The 14,265-nt window shown below is 40.7% G+C and overlaps 1 long non-coding RNA gene across 1 annotated transcript; it reads right to left on the bottom strand.

Moving 5' to 3' along the window:
- Positions 1-1,353: 1,353 nt before the first annotated feature.
- LOC119867660 lies at positions 1,354-14,087 on the bottom strand. The gene is made up of 2 exons (XR_005353157.1): positions 13,162-14,087; positions 1,354-1,669 (listed from the first exon to the last, which is right to left on the bottom strand). It is a non-coding gene; the product is annotated as an uncharacterized LOC119867660 (long non-coding RNA).
- Positions 14,088-14,265: the final 178 nt, after the last annotated feature.

Raw genomic sequence — 14,265 nt, 5'->3', positions numbered from 1 at the left:
GATACAGGTGGGGCATAAATAAATAAGAAAAGGGATGGATGAGGACAGGGGGAGGCAGTCCACTCAGATGGAGAAAGAGTGTGTAAAGTAAAGGCTGAATAGATATTACTCCAGATGATCTACAATGCCAACAAACATATAAAAGGAAGCTTAACGTCACAAATACTTTGGGAAATGCGGATCCGAACCACAATGAGACACTGAAACATCACCTCATACCCATTTTGATGGCTTCTATCAAAAAAGGAAGGAAGGAAAGAAGGAAGGGAGGGAAGGAGGAAATAAGCGTTGGCAAGGATATGGAGAAAAAGGAACCCTCACCCATCACTGGTGGGAATGTAAACCAGCGCAGCCATTTTGGGGAACAGTTTGGAGGTTCCTCAGAAAATTAAAACTAGAACTACCATAGTATCCAGCAGTGCCGCTTCTGGGTGTATATCAAAGGAAATGAAGGGTGGATTTGGAAGAGATTTGCACACCCATGTCTATAGTGTCATTATCCACAAGAGCCAAGAGGTGGAAGCAACCCCAAGGTCCATCAACAGATGAATGGATAAACAAGTAGGATATATCCACGTACAGGAAGGTGGTTCTGTCACATGGTACTGCATGGATGAGACTTGAGGACATTATGCTAAGTGAAATAAATAAGCCAGTCACAAAGAGACAAATATTGTATGAATGCACTTATGTAAGGGATCTAAAGGGATCAAATTCACAGAGACGGGAAGTAGAATGGTGGCTACCCAGGGAGGTGGGCCGGGGTGGGGGCGGGGGGGTGTTGTTTGATGAGTACAGAGTTTCAGCTTCACAAGATAAAATGTTATGGAGATTGGCTGCAGAGCAATGTGAGTGGACCTAACGCTACTGAACTGTACACTTAGAGATGCTTAAAATGCTCAATTTTATGTTGTGTGCCTTCTTTTAATTAAGTGTAATTTTTTTTAAAGTAAAGACAAGAAAGACTAGCTTATCTTTTGACAAGTTTGCTCAGTGTGCTTCCTGGTGTCAAGTTGAAAGTAGCCAGGGCTTCATTTAGAATCTGTCCATCCCATCCCGGTCACTCAGGAGAGAGAGGAGGTATTTACAGCCAGCCAGTGAGGGTAAGAGGAAATTCAATCACCTGGCTTGGATGTCAATAAACATTCAGGATTTGCATGATAATTCTTCTTAGGTTTCTTTTTTTCCTAAGTTAAGATTGCCAAACAATTTTAACTGCTCTCCTTGAATACATAATCAGAACCACGTTTATGAGACAGGATTTTTTCCCCTTTCTACTCTCTCAACATCTACCCCCTTGTTACTATGTTCTTGTGACAATGTACCTCCCACACACAACCAAAGAAGCACAAATTTTAAATGAAGTGGTTTATATCGAGGATCTTGGTTATTTAACATGCCATGTCACCGAAGCGAGCTAATGGAGTAAGCAGAGGAGAATATAGGTTAGTGAGTCAATACTATTAGAGTTCATCTGAGGCCGAGCAGTGCTTTCAGATGATTCATGTTCCATTCATTTTCATTCTGTCACAGATGCTCTACTCTTCGTTCCGACCTAAAGGCCACGCTAGTGGCTGGTCCTCGTTCCATGGCTTTGTGCAGTTTTGTAGAAGGTTAAAACTTGATAAGTCTGGCTCAGATATCTGGTTTTAATGTCACGTGATAAAAGCTGGAAATCAACAGACAAAACCAGGAAAGAACTTCTAAAACAAACTGAATTTCCTGTAAATTAAAGAAGTGAAAAACTGTTTGCTCCACCTGACACACATCACTCCACACCCAAGTATAGAAACTGAGTTAAATTCAGATGGAAATCATACTTGTTCTGTGACCTTGGGAGTGTCTTCCACTTTCATCTAATTTCTTCCATCCATAAAATGATCATTAATAATATTTACTTTTTTTTAAGATTTTTTTTTAAGTAGGCTCTAACTTGGGGCCTAAACTCATGACCATGAGATCGAGACCTGAGCCGGGATCAACAGTCAGATACTTAACTGGCTGAGCCACCCAGGTACCCTAGTAATATATACTTCTGACTTAAGACATCCAAATCTGTTTAAAAGAGAGAGGATGGGGTGCCTGGGTGGTTCAGTGGTTGAGCATCTGCCTTTGGCTCAGGTGGTGATCCCGGGGTCCTGGGATTGAGTCCTGCATCGGGCTCCCCTCAGAGAGCCTGCTTCTCCCTCTGTCTGTGTCTCTGCCTCTCTCTGTGTCTCTCATGAATGAATAAATGTAAAATCTTTTAAATAAATAAATACATACATACATACATAAAGTAGAGAGGATGCACCAAGGTTACCAGAAGCACTGAAATTGCAATGTGCTAGACTGGCTGGCTGGTTATAGTCTCATTAACCCAGTCTGACAATCATGGCCCTAAGGAGTCCTCCCATCTTGTGCCCATGGTGAAGACAGCTTCCAGTCCATTAACATGGGACTGCAAATACCATCCACATACATAAGTGGTCTCCAAAGGTCTGTCAAGTGGTCTTTGATAGTTTGGTCATTTCAGAAGAAAATGTGATCAAATTATTTTGTTTACAGAGATTTCATAAACTTGGAATGTAATATTAAAGCACATTTTTGCAGGCATCCTATTACATGATTTTTTTTCAGGTTTGAAATCTTTTTATTTGAAGAGTCAAAATTATGTGTTCCAATAATTAAGATCATTTGAACAATAGCAGCAACAAAAAGAAATGGCACTGATTAAATTGCATTTTACAGCCTGCAGGACCCCTTGGACCAGCTTGGTTTTTACTTTAAATTTCACTGTCATCCCACCAGCTTCTTCCTTCACCAACATGCAGGCTCTTTTTCTTCCTTGCCAGCCAGCTGGCAGATGGGAGAGGCAGGCAAGGCTTGTTGTCAATAGTTCTCAGTTCTTTGATGTGAAAAGGTGTGGAGTAGTCATTTAAACTTAATCCAACGTCTTTGCATTTTACAAAGTGAAACAGCTGAAAGGGACTTGTGGAAGGTACAGTGCATGCAGGCACATTCTGATTCACTTGCTCACTTCTCCTGTTCAACGGTTTTAAAGGTAGTGGGTTTTTCTCTTGTGTTTCTGTCTCCTTCAATTTCTATTTGACGAATTTCTCAATCTCAGCCACATTGGGTTAGTCTGTGCACTGGCCACCGAGTGACCACCCTACTACATTCTTAATAGTTATAGATTTTTTTTAAGATTTTATTTATTTATTTATTTATTTATTTATTTATTTATTTATTGAGAGAGAGAGAATATGAGCAGGGAGAGGGATAGAGGGAGATGGAGAAGCAGACATGTAGCTGAGCAGGAGCTCATTGGGGCTTAATCCTAGCACCCTGAGGTCATGACCTGAGCCAAAGTCAGATGCTTAATGGACTAAGCCACCCAGGTGCCCCTTAACAGTTAATTTTTTAGAAAGTTGTACATACACTTCAAAGATCTTGTGATTAATCTTGGAGTATTTTCACCTCACTAGCATGTTCCTCTTAATAAGTAATATAGTAATAGAGACCATGGAAATATATAGCAATATAGTATAGTACTGTATACTACCATAACATAGAGTATGTACTACTATAAATAATATAGTAAGATCTAATATGGTAGCTAAGAAAGGAATAGACTTAACAATCAAAGAATTTCCTTCTAAATTGGTATCAACTAATATATGCCACTAGTATTTCTATAGCATTTTGCAGTTTATAAATGCTTTCAGTTTCACTTCAGCAAACTGTGAAGGAACTAAGCTCCCAAAATTTAAGTGGTTGAGATAGCCCACGTTTGAGACAGCTCCAAGCCATTAATGGTAGCTCCATCAAAATTTGAAATACACCGCTAGAGAACAGAGAAACTAACTTTTTTTTTTTTTTTTTTTTGAGAGGGAGGGAAGGAGAGAGAGTACGAGTGTGAAGGGGAGTGCAGAGGGAGAGAGAGAATCTTAAGCAGATCCTGGGATCATGACCTGAGCCAAAATCAAGAGTCGGCCCCTTAACCAACTGAGCCACCTAGGTGCCCCAAACCTAACATTCTTTTCACAGAGATGCATGATTTAGAGAATTTGGGTTTTTCTTTCAGATCACTTTGTACTGAGGATGAGGAACTAATTTCATTTGAACTGCCATCAAAATATGATTTTTTGTTTCATTATACTGTTTATGAATTAACTGAGGCATAATACTTTTCAAAAACAAGCATTATTTTATGATACCAAAAATGCAAACTGAGGATTCTTTTTATCATTTCAATTGACCCATTTAATAGTCCTCAAGTGAATTGTCTTACCCATTCCTTTGGGGCTAAAATTTCTCATTTTAATGCAGGGGAATACAGTGAGGGGAGGGAGGGAAGGCTATCAGGATACCTTAAAAGTAAAGGACAATTGTGCAAACAACTAATTGTGAAGTTTGGCTCTTTCCCCACAGTTGATGGTTCTTCATTCATTCAAGAATAAAATCAATGGCATGTTGTTGGGCATATTTTCACACCATATGCAGATGCTTGTAGAACATGAAGAATGACTTTCCAGGACTAAATGAAGCCAGACTGGAGTAGGAATCCTTCTCCATGGCAACATATGCATGACATACTGGTTGGATTACTATCTGAATGCAGTCACCAGCGAGCTCTGTCCATGATGTCTGTGCGATCCAACGCCATCTGACAGGCCCCCAGCACCTGCTGTCATCCTGACTCATCAGGAGTGAATCTCTATTCTCTAAATCCACAGAAGTCAATTCTAAGGAAATAAACTAATAAAGGTGTTGAACTTAACCTAGTACTGAAGATTTCATCAAAGTGTAGATAGATACCCTGCAAGAGATATCAGTGTAATCCCTCCCATCATTATGAAACCATTATCACTAATTTTTTTTTTAAGGAGGCTCCATGCTGGGCTCTAATGTGTGGCCTAAACTCACAACATCAAGATCAAGACCTGAGCTGAAATCAAGAGTTGGACACTTAACCAACTGAGCCATGCAGGTGCCCCAATTATCATTAATTTTTAAAGATTCAGCTTCATGTTTATTATTTAAAAATTTGTGACAAATATATTTTTAATTAACTGAAAATTTGGGAATTACACATTTCTTTAATACCCATTAGAGGCCCTACAGAGAGCAAAGATTCAGAATTATGACATAGAAGTTTATATACTACATTCACAAGAAACACTCATTTCCCCATGAGGTGGACAACTAAAATCATACAATGGCAAGTCATATTTTACCAATCCACAGAATTGAAATAGTTTATGAATGGAATTTTCTCAAGACTCGGGCACCTGGGTGGCTCAGTGGTTGAGCATCTGCCTTTGGCTCAGGTTGGGATCCTGGGATCCTGGGATCTAGTCCCGCATCAGGCTCCCTGCAGGGAGCCTGCTTCTACCTCTGCCTGTGTCTCTGTCTCTCTCTCTGTGTCTCTCATGAATAAATAAATAAAATCTTTAAAAAAATAAAGAACTTTCTCAAGACTGTATTTTTTCTTCCATACATTTTCTTTCCCTTGACACATGCTAATCTTGTCTATAAATGAGCATCGCCAGTAAATGATTAAAATTATAAACTGATAACAAAATATTTACTAAATCTTTTAATTATGCAACTTTTTTGACATGCCTCAACATTTTTCTAGGGTATCTGGGTGGCTCAGTCGGTTGAGCATCTGCCTTCAGCTCATGTCATGATCCCGGGGTCCTGGGATAGAGTCCCAAGTTCCAAGTCCTTCTCCCTGCTCAGAGTAGGGTCTGCTTCTCCTTTTGCCCCCACCCCTGCTCATGCTTGCTCTCTCTCCATCTCTGAAATAAATTTAAAGATGTATTTTTTTAAAACATTTTTTCGGGGATCCCTGGGTGGCTTAGCGGTTGAGCGCCTGCCTTCTGCCCAAGGGCATGATCCTGGAATCCCGGGATCAAGTCCTGGGATCGAGTCCCGCATCGGGCTCCCTTCCTGGAGCCTGCTTCTCCTTCTCCCTCTGCCTGTGTCTCTTCCTCTGTGTGTGTGTGTGAGTGTGTGTGTGTGTGTGTGTGTGTGTCTCATGGATAAATAAATATAATCTTTATTAAAAAATAAATAAAAACATTTTTTCTACTGTTAAAGTGATTCCTACTTGATATGGCAGAAATAAATATCAAAATATTACAGCATATTACATAAAAATGCCCATGATTTCTAGTTTCATTCAAAAAAATAATTCAGAATATACATTAGATAAAAATCTTAAGTTTCACCAAGCCAAAAAGAAAATACTGTAAATAAAGTAATAAAAGACAAATAGGAAAATATATTACATTAGAGGCTTTTCCAACACAGTAAGAAAAAGAAACAAGCAAGAGAAAATGGAGGAAGGCCATGAATGGGTGTCATTCTGAAGAGGAGCTACGAACACCGTCTCTGGTGATTCCTGGTACAGGAAATTGTGCACAACACAGAGTAATGAACTAGGGCTCACTAGACTCTTTATGGCTTGTGGTAAATATCTGCTGAGCCCATTCAATACTTTTTCACCCTGGATCCCTGCCCACCAAGAAGCTTCTGATTAATAATTTGTTTTGTTAGTTTTCTGGAACCTGAGTAGGATGAGCTGAATTATAAATCATGAATGCATTAATTAGCTCTGGGACCTATACACAGTCTCATAGTAAAAGAAACTAACAGGTGAGGGAACTAGGGAGGTGTTCAAGTGTACATACTTGCAACTACCAGATAAATAAGTCCTGAAGATCTCATGCACAGCACAGAGATTACAGACAATACTGTATTATAAACTTCAAAGTTGCTAAGAGACTAGATCTTAATTGTTCCCACCACACAAAAGAGATGGTAATTATGTGACACAATAGAGGTGTTCCCTAAGGCCACTAGGAATCATATTGTAATCTATAAAGCCTACCGTAAACTTACACAATGTTATATGTCAATTGTAACACTTTTTAAATAAGATCTTATTTATTCATTTGACAGAGAACAATAGAGAGTACAAGCAGGGGTGGAGGAGATGGTGGAGCAGAAGGACAGGGAGAGGGAGAACCCTACTCCCCACTGAACAGGAAGCCCAATGCTGCTAGATCGCTGGACCCTGGGATCAGGATCTCAGCTGAAGGCAGACCCTTAACCAACTGAGCCACCCAGGTGCCCAAAACTAACACTTTGTAACAGAAATTTATAGCTAACAAAATACCTTCACATTTGTTGCCAATTGTGAGTTTGCATCAAAATCACTTCTCTGGGCCTAATCAATTCTGGAGACCAATATTAATCAATTTTATGGACTTAAAAACTCTGGAATCAAATCCTTTATTAGTAAAATGTTGATTCCTTGAGAAGTAAGAATGCTGTGGGAAATGCTCGGGATTTTGCCCAGGGACAGAGAAAAAGAAGCTAACAGAATGGACTTGAGGCAGTCAAGGTGAGAAATAATGAAATTGCTTGGTTCACAACATTCCCAGTTGGGCTTATCCAACAAACCAGTTCCACTAGGGGTCAGGCTTTACTCACAGTCTATGCCAGTCCCTGCCAGTGAGGTATCAGAGGTGGGTTCCCTTCCCTCCCCGTCCCCCCTGCCCCCCACATCCTGCCCTTCCTTCCTTTCTTCATTCCTCCCTTCTTCCCTCCTGGTTGTTCATTCAGCATGTGAATTTTGAGCACTGGCTATACACCAGGCACAGTAGCAGATACTAAAGGTACAGGTAAGAGCTCCCACAGTCACAAAGACAAGAGTAGCAAAAGGACTTTAACAAAATAAATTGTAGAAACAAAATTACAAACCCTGTATTCTTGAACTCAACCTTGATTAGAAAAGGTAATTACAGCAGAAGTTAGCCACCTCATCAGCAGTTAATATTCAATTCTTAAAATAGTTCTCAAAGTGAGGTCCACAAAACCCTAGGGTCCCTTGGGAGCTTGACAGCTTCCCAAGATTTGAAGACTTTTCTAAATAAACAAATAAACACAATTTTCTAATGAGATCAATGGTGATATTTATTTTATATCCAAATCTGTTAACATTTGCATGATTTGCATCAGTGAACCAATATTTTCCAAATGATCAATGTTAGAAAATCATTGCATGAGTAAAAGATCCATTCAAAGTATAAGACAGGTGAAGGGATTTTTTTTTTTTTTAGGTGAAGGGATTTTAATGTAAGAGAGTACAAAAGTTCATTTGTGTATGGGTTCAGATTCTACATCGCAACTAGGCTTTAAGAAACTACCATTTATCAAGTTTCAATACATCAAAGAATATAGTCAACTGTCTCTTAAAAGATTTGTAAAACAGCCCCACCTCCACCTCAACCGACATTTTTTTTTTATTTATTTATGCATTTGAGAGAGAGAGTGTCTGTGCATGAGCAGGAAGAGGGTCACAGTGAGAGGAGAGAATTCCCAAGCGGATTCCGGGATGAGCCAGAAGCCCCACGTGGGGCTCCATCCAGGACCTCGAGATCACAACCTGAGCCAAAATCAAGAGTCAGCCATTCAATCAACTGAGCCACCCAGGCGCCCCCCACCCCCCATTTCGAATGCACGTCCACATGAGACCATATTTTCTCCATAGATGTCAAACAAGAACAACTTATCAATTGAATGCAGAAGCAGGTATTCTATTGAACAGTCTGTTAAGCCAGACATGAAAGAGGTTTGCAAAAATGTAAAATAATGTCACTCTTCTCATTAATAATTTTAGTTTTAGAAAATACAGCTATCTTTTTTTTAAAATAGGTTATTTCGGGATCCCTGGGTGGCGCAGCGGTTTGGCGCCTGCATTTGGCCCAGGGCGCGATCCTGGAGACCCGGGATCGAGTCCCACATCGGGCTCCCGGTGCATGGAGCCTGCTTCTCCCTCTGCCTGTGTCTCTGCCTCTCTCTCTCTCTCTCTCTCTGTGACTATCATAAATAAATAAAAATTTTTAAAAAAATAAAATAAAATAAAATAAAATAGGTTATTTCTGTTAGCATTTAATGGAGGTTTTTTTTTTTTTTAAGATTTTATTTGTTTATTCATAAGAGACCCAGAGACACTGGCAGAAGGGAAGCCAGCTCCCCACTAGGAGACTGATGTGGGACCCCGGGATCATGACCTGAGCCCAAGGCAGATGCTCAACCACTGAGCCACCCAGGTGCCCCCATGTAATGGGTTTATTATTTCCATTTTTAAATGAATTAATAAGTATTTTTACATTTTTCAGTGGTAATTTTTAATACAGTTAATATGATGTCAGGCCTATATATAGAAGTTCTTTGCAGTCATCAATAAGTTCTAAGAGTAAGAGAGTTCTGAGATTCATACCTCAGCATCACAATCTTTTTTTTTAAGATTTTATTTTTATTTATATGACAGCGAGCATAAGTAGGTGGAGTAGCAGGCAGAGGGAGAGGGAGAAGGAGAAACAGACCCCCCACCAAATGGGGAGCCTGACCCGGGCTCCATCCCAGGACCCTGGGATCATGACCTGAAGGCAGATGCTTAATCACTTAACCTCTTAACCACTGAGCCACCCCGTGCCCCTCAGCACCACCATCTTAATGGAATGGTGGGAGGAAGCAGAGGTTTCTTTCTTCTCTCTGCCGATGGGCAATGGAATTCAGTTCTCTGTGGACAGTGAAGAAGGCTGTGGGCAGAGGGCAATCTGAGATTTGAGAAGACGCCAGGAAGTTTGAGACGGTTGCTTTGGAAACCCAGGAGGGTGCTGGAAATTCGGTGTGCTCGTGCCCTGAGGCTCCTTAGGTTCCTCCTTTTGGACACTCTTTCTGAAGCCAGTGGCATGTGTGCAGGGCCTTTCTTGCCTGCAGAGCTGTCTCCAGATAACCCAGGGCTGCCAGCCCTCCTTGTTGTCACAGAGCCAGAGCCATGCTGAGATTCAGAGATTCAAGCAGAGGTGGGCAGGGCATGGGTCTTTTTGATTCTAGTCATCCTAGTGGGCACAAAGTGGTTGGTATCTATGGTCATTTTAATTTGCATTTCCTTCATGGCTAATGATGTTGAGCATATTTTCATGTATTTATTTTCCATTCGTATATCTTCTTTGGAGAAGGGTCAACTAAGAGCTTTTGTCCACTTTTTAATTGGGCAATTTGTCTTGTTATTATTGTTTCCTTTACATATTCTAAATATAAGTCCCTTATCAGATAGGTGACTTGCAAAAATTTTCCATCATTCTGTGGGTTGTCTTTTCACTTCCCTAATTGTGCCCTTTGCAGCATAAAGTATTTAATCGTGATGAAATCTAACTTGCCTTTTTTTTTTTTTCTTTTACGTCTTGTGTTTTTGGTTTCAGAGTCAAGAAATCAATTGCCTATTCCAAGTTCACAAAGATTTATTCTTATGTTTCCTTCTAACAGCTTTAGGGTTTTAGCTCTTACATTTAAGTCTTTGATCCATTTTGAGTAAATTTTGTCTACGGTTTTTAGGTAGGGGTTAAGTTCATTTTTATTCATGCAGACATCCAGTTGTCCCAGCATCATTTGTTGAAAAGACCATTCTTTCCACATTGCGTTTTCCTGGCACCTTTGTTGAAAATAAATTTCCCATGACTGTATGGATTTATTCCCAGACCATCAGATTTAGTCCATTGATCTGTATGTGTATCCTTACACCAGTACCACATTGTTCTTTATGAGTACACAGGTATAGCATGTTTTGTAATTGGAAAGTGTGAATCTTCCAACTTCGTTCTTTTTCAAGATTGTTTCTATATCCTTTGAATTTCCATAAGAATTTAAGATCAGTTTGCCAATTTCTGCAAAGAAGCCAGCTGAGATTTTGATGGAGATTGCACTGAATTTGTATAACAATTTGGGGAGTATTGCCATCTCAAAAACATTACATCTTCCAAACCATGAAAAGGAGATGTTTTTCCATTTATTTAAATCTTTAAGCTTTTAAATAACACTTTATAGTTTTCAGAGTACAAGTTCTATACTTATTTTATTAAATTGTCCCCTAATTATTCTGTTCTTTTTGATGCTGTTGTAAATTTTAATTTCATTTTCAGATTGTTTATTGCTAGTGTGTAGAAATACAATTGATTTTTATATGTTGATCTTATAGCCTTTAACTGCTGAATTCATTTATTAACTTTAATAGATTCATCATGCATGCTTAAGGATTTTCTACATTACAAACTCACATCATCTGGAATCACAGTTTTATTCATTCCTTTCCAGTCTGAATGCCTCTGTTTTTCTTGTCTAACTACATTGGTTAGAACCTCTAGTAGAATGTTGAATGGAAGTGGTGAAAGCAGACACATCCTTGCTTATTCCTCATCCTAGAGGAAACAATCTACCACTAAGTAGGATATTAGCTGTGGTGCTCCACAGATGCCCTCTGTCAGGTTGAGGATTTTGTATCCCTAGATCATGGAGTATTTTGGCCATGAAGAGATGTTGAATTTTGTCAAATGCTTTTTACTGCATCTACTGAGGTAATAGAAATAATTTTGCCTTTGTGTAAACTTTGTTCTGGGCCTGTCATGTGATCCTTTTTAGTTATGAAGATGCGAAGCAAGTACACAGCCATTACCTCCAGAAGGGCATGTAACAGGCTACTCTGGAGATTAGCTATGATCCTGGGTTGGATCTGTGGAGCTCTCCCATGCATCTAGTTGGTTTTCATTTGTTTTTAAAGATTTTATTTATTTACTAGAGAGAGAACATGAGCTGAGGGTAAGGGGCAGAGGGAGAAGGAGAACCAGACTCCTTGTTGACCAGGGAGGCTGATGTGGGTCTAGACTGACCCCAGAATCACGACCTGAGCTGAAGGCAAACGCTTAACTGCTTAACCTACTGAGCCCCCCAGGCACCCCTCCCATGCATCTATTTGAATTCTCAAAATTTAATCAGTATCAAGCACTCTTCTGGAAGGGAAGAGGTACAAAGATATTGCCTCTTCTTAATGAGATATATCAGATTTGTAAGGCACCTTTTATGGGAATATCTGCCCTACCCAGCCATTCTAGTAGCTGATTTGCTTCCCAGGGAAGGAAGGTGGCTCAGTGGTTAAGAGCATCTGCCTTCGACTCAGGGCGCTTATCGTAGGGTGATCCTAGAGTACCGGGATTGAGTCCCACATCGGGCTCCCTGCATGGAGTCCTGCTTCTCCTGCTGCCTGTGTCTCTGCCCGCTCTGTCTCTGTGTCTCTCATGAATAAATAAATAAAATCTTTAAAAAAAAGAATAGAAAGTGTTCCCAACTACAACCCATTTATCCTGTGGAAGGGGTAGCTGCCTATAGAAGCTCTTCCACATCCACCATTTACTAGACAGTGTGGGTTGTCCTCAATATGGGGGTGATCTGGATTTGGGTCACCACGTAGCACATGCAGGAAGCTTCATCAAGGGTCTTTTCCGGTTCCCAGGGTACCATGTGGCTCAGCTATTAAAGCAGTTCCTGTAGTATACAGACGGGACCTAATACCAGATGGATGTTCAGCCTCAGGGTTGCCCATTAGTAACATGTGAGAAGCTCTGAGACTACCAGGACCACTCTTCAGAAGCCAAAAACAACAATAACAACAAAAAGGTGAAATTTAGCTCAAAGGGGCACCTCTGAGTTCTGTCCTGGAAGCAAGCACAGGAGGATTATTTCACTGACTGGAGAGCAGAAGTGCTGACTATCTTTCCTGTGCCATACACTCTCCATCTTTCTCTTCCCTGCTCTGTGCCTGGGAGATGGGCATGCATGGGCCAACTCAACAGACCCGGACTCTGCCTTCCAATTAGGTTTAGATGGTGAGGTTTGATCACTAGCAGAGGATCAGAAGACCAAAGAAGGGGAAGGGAGGTCATTTATTCTCCTGGTTTTCTCTTTTGGGTCAACAAGGGGGTATCTGTCTCTGTCTTGCTAAGGCTATTTTTCCTGTCGGTTACTGGAAACAGGACACTGCCCCTTGGTGCTTTAACGGACCCCACCTGCATCTCTGTAAACAGTCCCTTTGTTAAACCCTTTACAAACAACCCAACTTGAGTGTGCTGCTTCCTGCCACTGCCTGGACTAGTAAAGCAAATTTGAGGTCCTTGAACTTATCTTGGGAGGAAAATTTGGGGAGAAAAACTAGACTTTCTGCTATTCATTCTGATTTGAACTTTGAAAGAAATGTGAACTTATTTTATTGTCCATGCCAAAAAGCAGAGCACAAGTTACAGCATTTGCTTTCATCTATTCCCCACCTACCTGGCAGCATCTGGACAGCAATATTCATATTTGGAGTCCTGTGGGTGATAGATGTTCAAGATATGTTCATCAGCCATAACTGAATTGTAAGACCTTAGGCAGGTCACCTCCTCTCCAGGATTCAACTTTTTCAGACTGGTGCCTATCCAGGAACACCCACTCTGGCTAAGTAGGAATAAAACAAAGTTAGTATAGGGCTAATTGGAATACTCATTAGATAAGTGCTTTATGTCAGCTTTATTGTTTTTGAGGACACTGTAATATGAACTTGGTTAACAGAGGAGGTTGGACAGAATGTCAGCGAAGTGCTTTTAATCAAATATTTTAAATGACACATAATTACCACAGTGTTCTAGAGCAAATGGGCCTTCAAGGGGATTGAGTCCCCTTGAGTCCCCAAAGGGATAGTCCTACCCTTAAGTAATTTACCTGAGAACAGGAGCCAGATTAAAGAATAGAGCCGTGCAGCCCTGGTGGAGTAGTGGTTTAGCGCCGCCTGCAGCCCAGGGTGTGATCCTGGAGACCGGGGATCGAGTCCCACGTCCGGCTCCCTGCATGGAGCCTGCCTCTCCCTCTGCCTGTGCCTCTGCCTGTCTCTCTCTCTGTGTATCTCTCATGAATAAATAAATAAAATCTCTAAAAAAAAATAAATAAATAAGGAGCAGAGCCATACAACCAGGACATGTGCCACTATGGTCCAATCTATATACGACACCAGAAGATGCCTGCCTCTTATAATTGTAACAAAATGCCCGTTTATGATACTCTGTACAGCATGATCCCAATTTCATAGTGTTCATATCCACCTGTTTATACGGGAGGAGGGATCATTTTAAGAATGGATGTTTACACTTATGATGAAAACCCGAAGAAATGAATTTTTAAAAAGGGCGATGGATGTTTATTGCTGCATGGTGCGGGAGAGTGTGAGCTTATTCTTTCTATAATTAAAAAAAACAAAAAAAAAACAAAGCTATTTGCATTTGGTGGAGGAGGACCTGGGCGAGGCTCCCCTGCAGGGGTATCGGAGAGAGGGGCTGGGGTCGGCTCGCTCCTGCCGGCCTGTAGCTCCACTTCCCCGCCACCGCGGGCGACCCAGTGGGG

The sequence above is a fragment of the Canis lupus genome, chromosome 1, assembly GCF_011100685.1.
Source record: "Canis lupus familiaris isolate Mischka breed German Shepherd chromosome 1, alternate assembly UU_Cfam_GSD_1.0, whole genome shotgun sequence".
NCBI lineage: Eukaryota > Metazoa > Chordata > Mammalia > Carnivora > Canidae > Canis > Canis lupus.
This window is presented reverse-complemented; position numbering and strand designations above follow the sequence as displayed.